Source organism: Euphorbia lathyris, chromosome 6 (assembly GCF_963576675.1).
Source record: "Euphorbia lathyris chromosome 6, ddEupLath1.1, whole genome shotgun sequence".
Lineage (NCBI taxonomy): Eukaryota > Viridiplantae > Streptophyta > Magnoliopsida > Malpighiales > Euphorbiaceae > Euphorbia > Euphorbia lathyris.
Genome location: NC_088915.1, coordinates 20,847,506 through 20,864,437, shown reverse-complemented (window position 1 = coordinate 20,864,437; position 16,932 = coordinate 20,847,506). Strand labels below are relative to the sequence as shown.

At 36.3% G+C, this 16,932-nt stretch overlaps 1 pseudogene; it reads right to left on the bottom strand.

Moving 5' to 3' along the window:
* Positions 1–15,207, bottom strand: LOC136233175 (alpha-galactosidase-like; annotated as a pseudogene).
* Positions 15,208–16,932: the final 1,725 nt, after the last annotated feature.

Below are 16,932 nucleotides of genomic sequence, written 5' to 3'. Positions count from 1 at the left end.
TCTTCATTTGATTCATTACATTACAACTTATCTTTAAAGTTAACTGAGTAATATAATTATGTGTAATTAAGACCAGTTTTAGTTTACGGAGAATGACAAAGTCTCCTTGCTAAGTGAATGGTGTTAAAATCACCATTTTACAAGCATGAGAATCCAAATCTGCTGAAATCTGTCCTTTAACCGATCCTTCGTTTGAGTGCTGCAGTCACATACAAATTTCTCAATCAATTATAATAAAAAAGCATAAAAGCTTATTTGGCTTGTGTGTATCCAAAATTTTGCCATTTGACATTGTTACTCCCATAGGTGGATATTAATCATTTTGAATTAATAAAATTATCTGATTTGTTAATTCTTCATCATGACACAATTTTTGACATGTGACATGTTCATTGTTTATCCACATATTAAGTGTATATAGAAAAAAAAAATTGGTACGTGTACATGCCACGTGTTAAAAATTGTCATATAGAAAATTTAACAAATTGGAAAAATTTTCATCTAAAATTTGTCAAATATCACCTATAGGGATACTTCAAGTACAAATGTTACCAAATAATATTTGAGATGGCAAATAACAAAATTTTGGATACGGAAGTGAAATTGAACTTTAATCCTACTAAAAAAAGGGTAAAGTTCAAATAAAACACATGTGGTTTCACTAATTTTCAGATAAAGGACTATGATTTACTTTTTGTCAAAACGAGGACTGAGGTTTTCGAATTTAGCAAAATAAGGACTTTTTCGATTGATACTATTAAAATCACCATTGACGACTTCAAAAATGACATATTTTAAAAACTACTAATATTTTAAGCAACTTTAATTCTTCAACTTTTTTATTTCGAGATTATTTAGATGATATTTGGTAAAGAGACAGAAAGTTAATGTTTAAAGAGAGAAAGTTCCAAAAAAGATGATTTTCTAAAATCGAAAATGTAGTTCCATAGAAAATATGGCATTGAACAACTTTAATTCTTGAAAATTTTCATTTTCAGATCGTTAAAGATAGTTTTAATAACATTATTAAAAGTGTGAAACATCAATCCTCGTTTTGACAAAAAGTAAACCATAATCCTTTATCTGAAAATTAGTGAAACTACATGGGTTTTATTTGAACTTTACCCTAAAAAAAATCTTAGTTAGAAATTGGCCTAATACATTGCCAGCTCCCTAAACTTGTTCATAAAATAGATTAAGGCTCTGTTCTTTATCACTTAATTTCAGTAACAATCAGTTCAGTTCAGTTCAATTCAGTTCAGTTCAGTTCAATTCAATTCAGTTCAGTTCAGTTCAGTTCAGTTCAGCATTCAGTTTCAGCATTCAGTTTCAGCATCCAGTTTCAGTATTCAGTAATTTATCATTATTTATTATATTATCATTATTTATATATAATTTATTATAATTATTATTATTTTTTTTGGTAGGAAAGGAAAGGAAAACAAACAAACAAAAAACCTAACCCGGGATCAGTCTAGAAAGGCTGACCCCAACCCTATCCTCAAGAAGAGTAGACAAAAGAAAAGGAGGAACAGAAAGGGTAGAAACACCTAACATCCCCCCATGCCCAGCAGCTGCCAAGCGATCCGCCACGCGGTTTTGCTCCCTATAAATATGGGAGAAACTAAGAGCCTCAAAGGCAGGACGAAGCCTCAAAATAGCTTTGATAAGATTCTGGCTATTAAGGCAAAAAGCCTGGCTATCAGAAATCCTGTTGATTGCCACCAAATTGTCAGACTCCACCGCAAGCCTCTTAACACCCATGCGAATGGCAAGTTTAATGCCTGACAGAATACCCCAGAGCTCCGCAGAAAAGGACGAGCCCATCCCCAAGTTATGGGTAAACCCAGCCAGCCAAGCGCCACCAGCATCCCGAAGAACTCCTACGGCAGCAATTCTGCCATTGCTAAGGCAGGAGCCATCCGTATTCAGCTTCACAACCCATTCTCTAGGCTTACTCCAACCAACTAAATGAACCACTTTATCCGGGGAAGGTCTAACAAGGGGCTCCCCTTCAAAGCTTTTTAAAATAACAGAGAGCTTTTTCGAGAAGTAATCAAGTAAGTCAGGGATAAGGATAGTCTTCTCAGCAAATAACTCTTCATTCCTCCATTTCCAAATTTGGTGACAGATAATAGCGAAGAAAATGTCACCATGTTCCATATCAGCTAATAACTTCCCACTTGCTCCCTCCGAGAACCAGTCAACCTCAGAATGAGTCATAAAGGAAGGGAGAAAGTGGAGAGGAAGAACCTTACTCCACACCTCTCTACTCTTGGGGCAGTCCCTAAGAGCATGGCACAAGGTTTCAACATGGCCACTACATCTACTGCAGGCTCCCGACTCCGCCAAGTGCCTTCTGTGTCTATCCGCGTTAGTGAGCAACCTGTTCTTGACTCCCAGCCAAAGGAAACTCCTAATACGGTAAGGGATTTTAAGGGCCCAGATAAACTTCCAGATATCTAAGGGAGGCTCGTCCCTGTTAGGGAAAAAGGCTTCATAGGCCGATTTACAAGAATAAGCGCCATTGTTGGTCAGGGCCCAGCAGAGCTTGTCCTTATCTTCCTCTTGATTACTAATTTTGATTCCTCTCATTTTCAGGAGAGTTTCCATGTTAAAGAAGGTATCAAACTTTGACCAGATCCAGTCACCTTCAGAGTTCACCACATCGGCAATTTTCCAGCAACGGGTGTAATTCGGAGGGGGGGAATTACACACTTCTATAAGCGGCTTGTCACCGATCCATGTATCATACCAGAAACTGATGGACTGACCATTTCCCACCTCCAGGCCAACTCCTGTACAGAACTCCGCAAACACAGCGTTGAGCCCTTTCCAGAGGAAGGAACAACTGACAACTCTCTCCTTAGGGCCACCAAAAACTTTATCTTTCCGATACTTACCACAGAGAAGACGAACCCAAAGAGAGGAAGGGCATTGCCACATTCTCTAGAGAAGTTTCATCAAGAGGACCTTGTTGTTATCTCTTGCTTGTCTGATGCCAATGCCCCCCTTGCTCTTCGGTTGGCAGACCTCCTTCCAAGGAACCAGGTGAACCTTCCTCCCACTCCCAGAATCTCCCCAAAGGAAACGCCGGTTGATTTTATCAAGATCTTTGAGAACCGGCTCAGGGAGCCTACAGGCTTGCATAATATGGTTTGGAGCCGCACAGTTGACAGACTGGATTAAGGTAAGGCGACCGGCAAGCGAAAGAGAATTGGCTTTCCAACTAGCACATAAACCGTTGGCTTTGTCCAGAGTATCTTTAAAAGAAGCTTTAGAGACTCTGTCGCTATGAAGAGGAACCCCAAGATACTTACCCAAGGACTGAGATTGCTAAGTCTTCTGCTCAAGCTAATATCCATGTTCTTAGAGCAAAGCATTCGAGACTTCTGGATATTAATCTTCTGGCCAGACGCCATACAGAAGCAATTAAGGATATCCATCACCACACTAATTTGATCCTCTGATCCCTCAACGAAAAGCATCACATCATCAGCAAAGAATAAGTGGGTGATAGGAGGGCAATGTTTATTGATGGACACGGGGTGGAGAAGACCCTTGCTAACCGCCTCCTGGATCAGGTGAGACAATCTTTCCATAGCAATAACAAACAGGAAGGGGCTCATCGGATCACCTTGGCGAATTCCCCTGGAGGGGGAAAACTCCTCTGACATATCTCCATTAATCATAACTTGGAAAGTAGGAGAAGAAATGCAGTTCTCAATTAACTTCCTCCAGTTTTCAGGGATACCAGCTTTAAGCAGACTATCCAGAAGAAAGCTCCAGTTCAAGCGATCATAGGCTTTCTCTAAGTCCAGTTTGAGAGCCACAATCCCTTTTCTGCCTTTCTTTATCTTCATGGAATGGACCATCTCCTGGGCAATAACGACATTATCCATCATTTGCCTGCCCGGAACAAAACTCCCTTGATTCTGGCTAATAATATCCGGGAGGATACGCCAGATTCTATTAGCCACAATCTTAGTGATGGCTTTATAAAGCACATTGCAAAGACTGATAGGCCTCATCTGAAGAAAGGAGGAAGGCTTATCAACTTTCGGGATCAGAACTAGGAGGGTTTTATTAACCAGCCTAATATCATTGGAACCACCAAAAACTCCTAACACAAAGTTGTAAATACCCTCTTTCACAACGTCCCAGTGTTTATGGTAGAAACTAGCAGGAATACCATCGATCCCCGGAGCCTTAGTGGAGCCGATACTGGAGAAAGCACGATCGATTTCTTTCAGGTCAATAGGCTGGAAAGCTTCCTTAATAACTTCCTCCCCTAATCTAGGAAAGGAAATCCCAGAGTGGGCACACATTAAGTCCACTGCATCCTCTTTAAAGAGGTCTTTGTAGAACTCGAGGGCAACCCGCCGGATATCTTCTTCCTCAAAAGTCCAAACACCATTGGAATCTTTAATGGCATCGATCCTGTTTCTCTGTCTCCTGATAATCGTAGAAAGGTGGAAGAACCTGGTATTCCGGTCCCCATCCTTAATCCAAGCCTTCCTAGATTTCTGGAACCAAAGAAGCTCTTCCTGTCTAAGAACAGCCTCCAACTCGTTTTGAAGGGATCTGAGATGACAGTTAAGATTGTGGTCAAAACGGATCTCCAAACAACATTGAGCGCCTTCCATCCTTCTCAAAAGATTGTTCTTCCTTCTGATAATATGGCCAAAGGTGTTTTTATTCCACCCTTCCACATTCCTCCTGAACCCCTCAGCAGCACGGAGAACATCAGAGTGAGGATGCCAATTATCTTTGACAAAGTTCTTAAACTCAGGATGGGAATCCCAAGCAACAAGATACCTGAAAGGTCTGTTTCCTTTAAGCCGATTGCCTTTAACCGGCTTAACCAGGATAGGACAATGGTCAGAATGATGGAAAGGGAGGTTAAGCACATTTACCTCAGGGAATCTATAGATCGCAGCAGTATTAGCGTAAACCTTGTCCAACCGAACAAACACGTTGTTCCTTTTCCAGGTAAACTTATGACCAGCGGCCCCCAGGTCAGAAAGCCCGCATAAATCCATACTCTGCATGTGATTAAGGCACCGGTTCACATAATGATTACCCCCTCCTCTTTGGTCACTCATAAGGGCAATGCCATTAAAGTCCCCCGCCACCATCCAAGCATCCCTCATACTAGTACTGATAGAATAAAGGATCTCCCACAGCCTTCTCCGGTTAGATAACACAGGATCAGCATACACAAAGGTGACAAAGAAAGGACTGTTACCAGGACAACAAACCTTACAATGGATAAATTGTCTGTCCATCCTGATAATGTCAATATTAACTTGACCTGGCTTCCAAAAAAGCCAAATCCCCCCAGCCCGACCAGTAGCCTTCGATCTAACACAACTCCAGTTTTTAAACTTACTAACCACTTCATCTGCTTTGGAACCACTGACCTTGGTCTCCAGAAGAGCAAAACAAGAAGGATTAAATTGCTTAATAAGATCATTAACATGGATGCGGGTAGCCTTGCTTGCCGCCCCTCTAACATTCCAAACGAAGAAGTCCATCAGAAAGGAAAACTACTGACTCGAGACCAAACCCCTAGATCAGGTATTTATTCGGGGCTCCAGAGAGCCTAGAAGAGGAACCTGAAGGCCCCCTTTTATCCCAAGAATCCACAAGATTATGGTTCTTTTTAGGTTTGGCTTTGGGTTTCTTAATATTAAACTTCTTGATTCCCATAGCCTTTCCAATAGGAACATCAATAAGAGGATTCGAACTACTAACCTCTTTATTGAACCCTTTCCCAGAAGAGGGGATAGTATGGAGACTCCCTTTGGTGTCAGCTGTAGAAATAAAAAGGGGGTTAATAGAGTCACCTAGAGAGGAAGCAGGCTCAGCCGTCTCCAGACCTGGCATACATGACTCCACATGCCCAACAGCAGGATCCACTTCCTGTCCCTCCTCCATCGACAAGACCCCGAACCTTGATCCTGAGCCAGTAGTTGAGACATTACCCGCCCCCTCACCCCTTTTTCTCTCAGGAACCTTGTCCTTTGTCTCATAATTAATATGGATAGAGGCTATCTCTTTGTTGATGTCTGGAGAGAGACTCCTAACAACATTAGCATTTGGTCTCCTTCTATTCGATCTTTTGGCAAGCATCCATGGGCCAAAATTCCTTCCATCACCATGATTATCAACAACTCTACTAGTGGTAGGAGCTTCCCTTTCCTCCACCACCTTCTTCAATTGTGGGCAGCCATCATAAGTATGGCCAAACATGCCACATTCATAGCAGATATTGTGTAGGCCTTCATATTCAATGTGAAATACTTTATTCTTAACACAGAACTTGGACAGAAGAGGTTTAGCAAGATCAATGTCAATACAAACCCTGGCAAACTTGCCTCTTACTGCCCCAATGGTAGTTTTATCAACATGATGAACCATCCCAACCAGGCCACCAATCTTATTCAAGAATCTTTCATTGTAGTATTCCATAGGAAGGCCTGGGAATCTAACCCAGGTAAGGATCCTTTTCACAGAGCAATCATGAGGATTGAAATTTGGGACCCATGGCCTTAAAGCCAACACATGGTTAGAGATAATATAAGGTCCTCCATTAACCACAGTGTTGAAATCCTCAGCACTTGTAAACTTGATTACATAATAATCATTTTCAAGGTCTATAATGGTAATTTTTCCTTTCTTTCCCCATTGTGCCTGAATCCTCTGGGCAAAGTAATTGAAACTAATCCTCTTACCAAGGACCGTGACTATCAAGGCTAATTTCCACTTCGATCTGAGGAATCGCTTATCCTCAGAAGACAGACGGATCACCGGGCAAAGCGGGTCATCAAGCTCTCCATCTTCAGCATCCGAGTCGGATAAAAACTCCTCTGATCCATCCTCAATAGAGAAATCCTCCAGCATAGGCTCCTCCTCAACAACCCCTAACACCTTATCTCTCCAAGATGTTTTCCCTATCTCACTATCCACATTAAGATTGTTAACCAAATTAATTAGTTTAGGATTATTTACCAAATTAATTGGTTTACCGGAATCTGGATTAGAATTAGGTTTAAATGAATTTAGGTCCATAGCCCCTTGAGTCAACGGAACAGTCCCCGGGATCACACTCGCCTCACCAATCACCCTAGGACTTTGGGCAGAAGCCAACAACACTGGCTGGTCCACAGCCCCGGGTTGAAACATCAAACCCACTGCACCCCCGCTGCCGCAGATTATCTGCCTACCATTTTGCGCGGAGCTGGCCGCGTCTCCCTCCGAAAGAGGCCGCTTTTCGCCCCCTTCCCCCAAGCTTCTCGCCACACCGCCCGAATAAGCTCCCGGCTCCCCGCACCTCTGTCCCGATCCATCCCCAATCAAACGGATCTCAGCATCAACCTCCCACCAATCCTGCGGCTTCACCGATTTTTCCTCGCCATCGCAACCCGAGACAGGCGTCGTGCTCCGATCCGAAGCCTCCACGAAGGGCGGCCGACCGCGATCCAGAGATCGCTCACGATGCCTGTCGCCGCCCAGAACCGCCCCACCCCCATCATCCCGCGCCGAGCCACCACCTTGCCCGCTCACGCCTCCCATGGCCACGCCAACCGCACTCGTCCCTAGCGCCGTCCAGCCGCCCCCTGCCTCCTTAACCCTAAAACGCCCCAGATCGCTCTTCTCCCCTTTCTCCCCTTTTTTCGTCATTTCTCACGTTTGGCATATGGCTTATTATAATTATTATAATTGCATATGGATGCAATTCCTAATTTTTAAATATGGATGTATACTTTAGTTTTATTTTATTTTTATTAAACCATATATACTTTAATAAACTATCATTTCTTGACTTTTATCTAATTTATAGATAATGATAAACTATAAATAATAATAATAATAAATTATGATAAATTATGATAAATTATATTATTATTATTTATCTATAATTTATTATTATTATTATTTATAGTTTATCATTATCTATAAATTAGATAAAAGTCAAGCAATGATAGTTTATTAAAGTATATATGGTTTAATAAAACTAAAGTATGCATCCATATTTAAAAATTAGGAATTGCATCCATATTATGAATTATTTCTCAAATTTATCCAATTTATCAATGTTAGGGATAAAATTCCACCATTTTAGACGTTAGAAGTAAAATTACTTCTGACCCAAAACGTTATTTTTGCACTTTAACCCTTAATTAAAATAAAAAAGTTAAGAGTTTGTATTCATATAAAGATTTGTATTTAATTTCATAGGCTTTAAATTATATATAAATTTGTGTTTATATGTAATTTGTATTTTTAATTTAAATTAGACTTATTTTTATTTAATTTCATAGGCTTTTATCGAGTCAAGATTTTATCATCCCGAGCTTTTATTTGATATTCAATTTAGTTTTATCTTTAATAATATATTTATTTATTATTGATATTATTAAATTTATTAGAACCATTATTATTATTATAAGTTCATTAATGTCCAATATTATCATGAAAATTATTTTAAAGTCTAATATCATCATTATTGTTAAGTTCGGTTAAGTTCGGTAGCATTCAGTTAAGTTCAGTAGCATTCAGTTAAGTTCAGTATTCAGTAGTATTCAGTTAAATTCAGTTCAGTATTCAGCAGTATTCAGTTCAGTTCAGTTCAGTTCAGTTCAATTCAATTCAATTCAGTTCAGTTCAGTTCAGTTCAGTTTTTTTCAGCGATAAAGAACAGAGCCTAACTCCATGAACTTTTTTAGTGTCTCACCAACTCCCTAAACTTACTTATTTCGTATCACCAATTTTCTAAACTTGTCCATAAAAGTAGATTAGCTCCATCCACTTTGCAAATGTCTCACCAGCTCACTAAACTTGTTTATTCCATAGCAACTAAATACAAAAACTTATTAAATCTAAATTCTAAAAATACGTCTTCATCAATTTCAAATATAATTTTTTTCTCTTCTCATACCTTTCAACCTATTATAAGAGTTAGTGTTGCAGGTTTAAGAGATATGGATGAAGATCGAGAATTAGTATTATAGTTTTTGTATTTAGTTGTTACGGAATAAGCAAATTTATGAAGCTGGTGAGACACTTGCAAAGTGCAAGAAACTAATCAGGGGCGGAGACAGGGGGCCCGGGCCCCTCCGGCCGTCGGAACCACCATGGCCACGAGTAGTTTCGCCTCTCATGTCTCCACAAAATTTAAGGTTGTGGTGGTTCCGGCCCCCATGTTTCCAAAAAATTTAGCTCGGGTGGTATATTAGTACCCCAAAATTGGCTCAGGTTCCATTAACATTAAGTTCTCTCTAAATCTAAAATTTCAATTTTTTTTGGACCTGTTAGGCACTCTTTAAGTCTAAATTTCTAATGTATTTCACCTATTAGGCTCTCTCAAAATCCGATTTTTTTTAATATTAGACACCGATTTAGCAAAAAAAAAAAAAAAAAAATTACACACCATGTGTAAAATCGTCTCCTCCAACCGATCAACCTTGTATTTACCACTGAAGCTAATATACTTTTATGGATAATTTAGGGAGTTGGTGATACGAAATAAGTAAGTTTGGGAAGTTGGTAAGACACTAACAAAATTAAGGAAATCAATCTAATTTTACGGAGAAGTTGAGAGAGCGGGTGATATATTATATTAGACATTAGAAATGAAAGTAAATGAAAAAACTCACAGCCCATAGATCTCGAACGTGGAGAGTAGCAGTTGAGTTAAGACCAATGTCAGACCAATATGCAGTACTGTAGCTCTATATGACCCTTTATTCCACAGCACTACTGCTACCTTACTATTGCTCAATGGACCTGCCCACACCTCTGCATCCCCTTCTTTCTTCACCTTTTTCCCTTGAACGCCCAGTTTATCTGTATAAGTAGACATAAGTTATTGTTTAAAATAAAATGTTTGAAAGTGGTAATGAATAAAATTTTACCTTGATTAACTGCAATGACCTCACTGTTGCTTAGAATTTCATATGTTTGATTGGTCATTGATCGAATATCACACCCAATCAGAAGTGGAGCCTGTATGTACATAACTATATTATCAATCAACCTGAAATGTAATTATTAAATTAAAATATACAGGGTGTTCGTTACTCCATTTAAATGTTTGGTTAGAATTTACTGATGGCCTTTTATTTTTTTGGGTAAGAAAGGAAAGGAAAAAAACAAAACCAACAAAAAAACCTACACCGGGATCAGTTTAGGAAGGCTGACTCCAATCCTATCCTCTAGGAGAGAAGGCAAAAGAAAAGAAGGAGGAACAGATAGGGTAGAAACACCTAACATTCTCCCATGCCCAGCAGCTGCTAAGCGATCCGCCACGCGGTTTTGCTCCCTAAAAATATGGGAGAAATTAAGATACTCAAAGGCAGGACGAAGCCTCAAAATAGCTTTGATGAGATTCTGGCTCTTCAGACAAACAGCCTGGCTATCTGAAATCCTGTTAATAGCCTCCAGATTATCAAATTCCACCGAGAGCTTTTTAACACCCATGCGAATGACGAGTTTAATACCTGACAAGATACCCCAGAGCTCCGCAGAAAAGGAGGAGTCCGTCCCCAAGTTATGGGTAAACCCCGCCATCCAATTGCCACCAGCATCCCGAAGAACTCCTCCAGCAGCAATTCTGCCATTGCTAAGGCAGGAGCCATCAGTATTCAACTTAGCAAACCCTTCTCTAGACTTACTCCAGCCAACTAGCAGGATCTCTTTATCCGGGGAGGGGCGAACAAGGGAATCTCTTTCAAAGCTTTTAGTAATAACAAAGAGCTTCTTCGAGAAGAAAAACAGTAAAATAGAAAATAGAAAATAGAAAATCCTACTTTTTCCTACTTTTTGAAAAACAGTTTTTTTTTTTTAATAATAAATAGTAGTAAATTGTAACAGTAAATAACAGGTAATCCAAACACGATATAAATACCTTTGCCAATGCCCATATACTGAAATGAGATTTGTACTCTTCTGTTGACATCCCTCCATTTCCAACTTCAAGCATATCAGGATCTGTTTCATTTATTTATTATTTATATAAAAACTTATAAAATTTAAAAAATAAAAATATAAAGTTAACTGTAGATTTACCGTTCCAACCTCCAGGTCCAGCATAAGATGCCCATTTATCATTTTCTTCCGCTCGAGATATCATACTGCATGCAAGGAGGAGAATATATTACTTATCTCGTGACTGAATTTGTAATATTAATGTGTACTGCTAAATACCACCCCAAATTATTACTGTTCCCATTTGGACATTTTTGCTCTTCTCATGATTTTGATCAAATACTAAAAATTCTCACTCCAAAATCATAAACACAAATAATAATAATTGAAATTATGAAACTAATTGACGTGTGACAACCTGAACCCCGGAAATTGATGATTACGAATCGGAAACATTAAAATTTACGTTTTTTTAATCAAAGAACTCATGAAAATAATACATATTTTTTATGACAATTTTGCGTTTTTCGTCACAAAAAATTGAACGATTTAGTATTTTTCGTCACTAAATTTTTTTCGCCTAGGCTAAATTTTGGCCAATTCTCTAGAAAAAAAAAAAAATCAGTTATGTAAACAAATTATGGAAATGGTAAAATTGTCCAAATAAAGACGGTGATAAATAATTTGCGGCTATACCCTAATTAATTTAATAAAAAAGACCTCTCCCATTCATCTGATATGTCTCCTGTCGTTCTCCAACTGTTCCCAAGAGTTGAGGCCCATGTTGCTGGATCTTCTTGCCCCCTAAAACAAAAATAATACAAATAGGAATAAGTCCAAGTATTTTTGGAAAAGTTCAAATATACCCTGACAAAAATTAAGATCTAACCATAAAAACTTAATGGAAAAATACTCACCATTCGCACAAGGAGAAGAAAATTGGTCTTCCGGAGTTGAGCAGGGCTTTACTCATAACTGGATATCTGTTATAATTAATTAATTTGAGTTGGATTAATTATAATTAATGAGTGAATTAGCACATAATAATAATATAATAAAGGGTTAAGGTGCAAAAATACCCCTAATGTTTTGGGTCAGGAGCAATTTTACCCCTAACGTTTAAAATGGTGCAATTTTGCTCCTAACGTTTGTAGCCAAGAGCAATTTTACCCCTAACATTGGTAATTTGGGTCAATTTCAGACACTATTATAAAACACAGATGTTTTTGTTTATTATTTTGCACCAATTGCATATCAATTCATTCTAAAAAAAAGATTTCATGTCTTTTGTAATTTAATAATAGAATTTGAGATTAATATTTATAAATTCGGTGAATTTTTTGAATTTTTTTGTCTACTTCGTACAAAAGACAGTATATTTTTTATTATTTTTTTTTTTTTTTTCACATCCCGACATATGTTTATGATTTGTTATTGATAAAATGACGCACATGTGAAGTGTAGATGATAAGATTTATGACCGAGAAGACAGTTTGATGAATTATTTCTGAAATTGACCCAATTTATCAACGTTAGGGATAAAATTGCTCCTGGCTACAAACATTAGGGGTAAAATTGCACCATTTTAGACGTTAGGGGTAAAATTGCTCCTAACCCAAAACGTTAGGGGTATTTTTGCACCTTAACCCTATAATAAAATAAGTACCTCTGTTTTGGACTTGTACCAGTATCGAAGCAATTATCGTACTTCAAGTAGTCAATTCCCTGCATATAGATATGGATTATCCGATTTAATTAACTTGAACAAATAAGTTAAAGTAATGATTAAGATTTAAGAATTAAATTACTTTTCGAAAAAAAAAGATTTAAGAATTAATGAATGTACCCAAGAAGCAAAGTTTTTAGCATCTTGTTCCTCGTGACCCAATGATCCTGGCATTGTTCTACTACATGTCTGAGTTCTTCACAACAATTAATTCAAATAAGATTAGATTATCCTCTCATTAATTATATATATAATTATCAACATAATAATTAATTAATGATACAGACCCGGCATCAGAGTAAATCCCTAGCTTTAAGCCTTTGCTATGTACATAATCGGCTAACGACTTTATTCCTGAAGGAAATGCTGATGCTTTTGGAACCAAATTTCCCTGAGGGTCTCTGTTCAGTTCAGCCCAGCAATCATCTAACATATAAATAAATACAAAATTAGGTAACTAATTTTTTATTAATTAAACACCTAATTGAAAAAGAGGCAGCTAACCTAACCTAGGTTTATGTATTCATATCCAAGTGTAGCAAGTCCAGATGATACCATTGCATCCGCTGCATTGCATATTCATAACATTTTCAAACATATACTTCTATAATAATAATATCAAATTATATAAAAATTTATTCCTTAAATTATTTAGGTACCTGTTTCCTTAATCAAATTTTCTTCAATATGGCAGTTAAAGTGATTCCAACTGTTCCACCTGCCATATAAAATAATAATAACTTAGGATAAATCAGGCTCGACTCATAACCTATTTGAGTAAATTACACCCATGGACATTGAACTTTACCCATTTTAAAATTGTGATTGCTGAACTTCAATTATTAACGATATAGTTATTGAATTTTATATTTTTTTAACATCAATGACCACTCAACTTTAATTAATTCCTTAAAATGACCATTAACGACCTTAAAATCAAAATATTTAAGAATTAAAGTTGTTCAGAACGACATTTTATTTTTCAAAATCACCCTTTTCGGACCTTTCCCTCTCTAAAAATTATCTCTCTCCTGACCAAACAACACCTAAATGACCTCAAAACGAAAATTTTCAAGAATTAAAATTTCTTAGAATATCATTAACTCTTCGAATTTTTTTATTTTGAGACCGTCAACGGTTGATTTGAGACGTTGAGTGACCACCGATGTTAAAAAAGTGTAAAAGTTTAGTGGTCATACCGTTAAAAATTGAAGTTAAGTGGCCACAATATTAAAATGTGTAAAATCCAGTGGCCCTGGGTGTAATTTACCCTAGACTATTTCCCTTAATAAAATATTAAAGGTTTTCCTTTCAAAAAAAAAAAAATTAAAAGTTTTTTTCATGAAATAAAATATTAAAGTTGGATGTTGATGATAAAAATAATTTTCTTTCCATAAGATGTGAAAATACGTTTAACGTTACAGTTAGAAGTATTTACTTTTAATATCTAAAATGGTACAATTTTATCTATAACATTGGCTGTCAAAAGCAATTTTACATCTAACATTATCTAGGTGGTTCAATTTGAGAAATAATTTATCAAACTCTTTTCTCGGCCATAAATTTTGTCATTTACACTTTACATGTGAGTCATTTTACCACCAATTAGTAACAGGTCATAAACCTATGATTAGATGTGGAAAAAAATACTGTTTTTTTCGTACAAATTGACCAAAAAAAAAATTAAAATATTTCGCTGAATTTATAAATATTAATTTTCTATTTTATTATTAAATCACAGAAAATATGATTTTTTTAAAACAAATTAATATGCAATTGGTACCAAATAAAGAATAAAATATCTATATTTTATAATAATGTCGGTAAATTAATGTTAAATTGCACATGGTTTACATGTTGGGTATATTTTTATATTTTTCTTTTTAATTATCATTCCTATTCTAGAAGCTAGAGAGAGTAACGTAGAAGATTAAGGTTATATCATTCTTGAAAGGAAAAAAAAAAAAAAAAAGGTTATATCTTTTTTTTTTTTTTTTGTGTGTGGAAAGGGATGATATCATTGTTTTGTTGCAGAACATAAGTTGGGTGTATGCTAAAAACCAAATATCAGAGTTAAAACCTCACATGATCATAGACAAATTGATAGATTTAAAATTCAAGAATATTCCCATCCCACAGCAAAAATAAATAAATAAACATGTAGTTTATGCAATTGATAAATTAAGACATTCTTTCAAAATTATTATCGCAATTTAAAAAAACAAATATAAAAATATAAGAAGTCACCTTGCATATATAAGATTTGAATTCAAATCACGAACTCTTTTTAAAGTTTTTCCTATATTTGATTTAGCTGATTCAATTAAAATTAAGAAAAAGAAAAAGAAAAAAAGGAAAGAAATACCCCATAGGAGGTGTAAGAGCAAGTCCACGTCCATTTGGCAAAAGGTTCCGGCGAAGGAGATCCATGGAACTCAACCGACGACCACCAGCAGCGACGGCGATGAAGAAGAAGTAGAAGTAGAAGTAGGACTTGTTTAGCATTCCCATTTCATACAATGTAATGTATATATTAATATTATTATAAAGTTTTCTGGTCTTTGATTTTATAATTTTATTTGTATCAAACCATTCAGCATTTATAGAGAATTTCAGTATGACCCCAGCTTTGTAATTTTTATTAATTAATATGCGCCCATCATCATTCATTTATTTTATATATTACATTATTTTAAAATTTTATTTTATTTTTCAATATTTTTAGCTATAAAAATATTTGGAGTGGTGCTCCTCTTGTGAGAGCCACTATCCATACACATGCTTAAAATAATCATCACCAACAATATACATAATAATTACACATAATGTTTTACTAAATATATAATGGTTGAAATTTAGATATATATCTTTTTATGGAAAAAATTATCTAAATATATAATTATTATAAAATTTTAATACATATTTGCATATAATGCTAGTGAGCTGTTTATTATTCAAAATTAAGGTAAAAGCATACTTTATTGGTTATATATGAAAAATATGACATATTCAAAATTAAGTTTGATAATATGATTCAGTTGTAATTTTGTAGTTAATGATGATATTTATGTAGGAAGCCCTTATTAATACTCCATAGAAGTTTACTGATTTTTCTTGTGCCAAATTGGATGAAAGTTGTTTTCATATTCGGGCTAAAGGCGACCATGAGCCAGCACCTAGAAGAGTCTGAGCGTGGCCCAAAAAGGGAAAAGACTCGTTCTTGGAGGCAACTCAGAAGGGATTCGACAAAATGATGCTTGTTTATCTTACTTAAAAATATCAAGATGCCCCATGTTCAAATATCTGGTTTGGAAAAAGGGCAGATGTCCTAGTAGCAGTCATACGGATTAATGTTGAACGAGTTGATTTTAATTTTAAATCAACAAATATGTTTATTCTCTAGCTAAACTAGAAGGAGTTAATCCCAGTATTCATGGGCTAAACCCGTAAGAAATCATAAATCCTCCATTGTTGAAGGTATAAACCTTAACAAAAGCTTCAAAGAGAAGATTATAATTTTGATTAATGAAAAGTCGTGTTTCAATACAAGAAATGAGGATTATATACCTCTCTCAATTCAAGAACAAAAGACCTAGATACCCACTAGGGCTACAACTCAATAAACAATGAAAAGGGGTAAATAGGGAATAAAATGATAAATGACATTTATGTTATTATCCTTAAATGGTAAGACAGTAGTTACATGAGTGACGAAACAGTAAATTATGAAAAGGAATAGAAAAAATGATGGCATTGTCTATTTGTTCGTTTTGCTGAAAAATCACCCCACACGCCGAGTGAGTGCCACACGGCATGTGAGTCACTCCACACGACGTGTGGCTGCCATTCTGTCCTTCGGTGTGTGAAATTCGCTCATGCCCATTTCCAGTTGCAACCTCACTCGGAGAGTGGACAGTCTCACACGCCGAGTGAGGGTTTTTCACCCTAATAGCCTTTCTCTTTTCTCCGGTATGTTGCCCCTTTGACCCAGTTTCTTCCACCACTCGTCTACTCTCATCTAGTCGATTAGATGGTTGCATCAAGCAGTTTGACACTCATAAAAGGGCTAACAGAAAATAGTTACAAAAAAAGGTATATGACATATATGAATAATGGGCATGGGAAGTCAGTCTGTTATCGTGCTACAACTGGTAGGGCATATCCTGATAATTTATAGGTCCTAGGTAAAATAACTTATAAGGGCTGTTTAATAAAAACAATTGAATGTAAAAAAAATTAAAATATTTCAATACATGATAAAAATAAGTATTTCA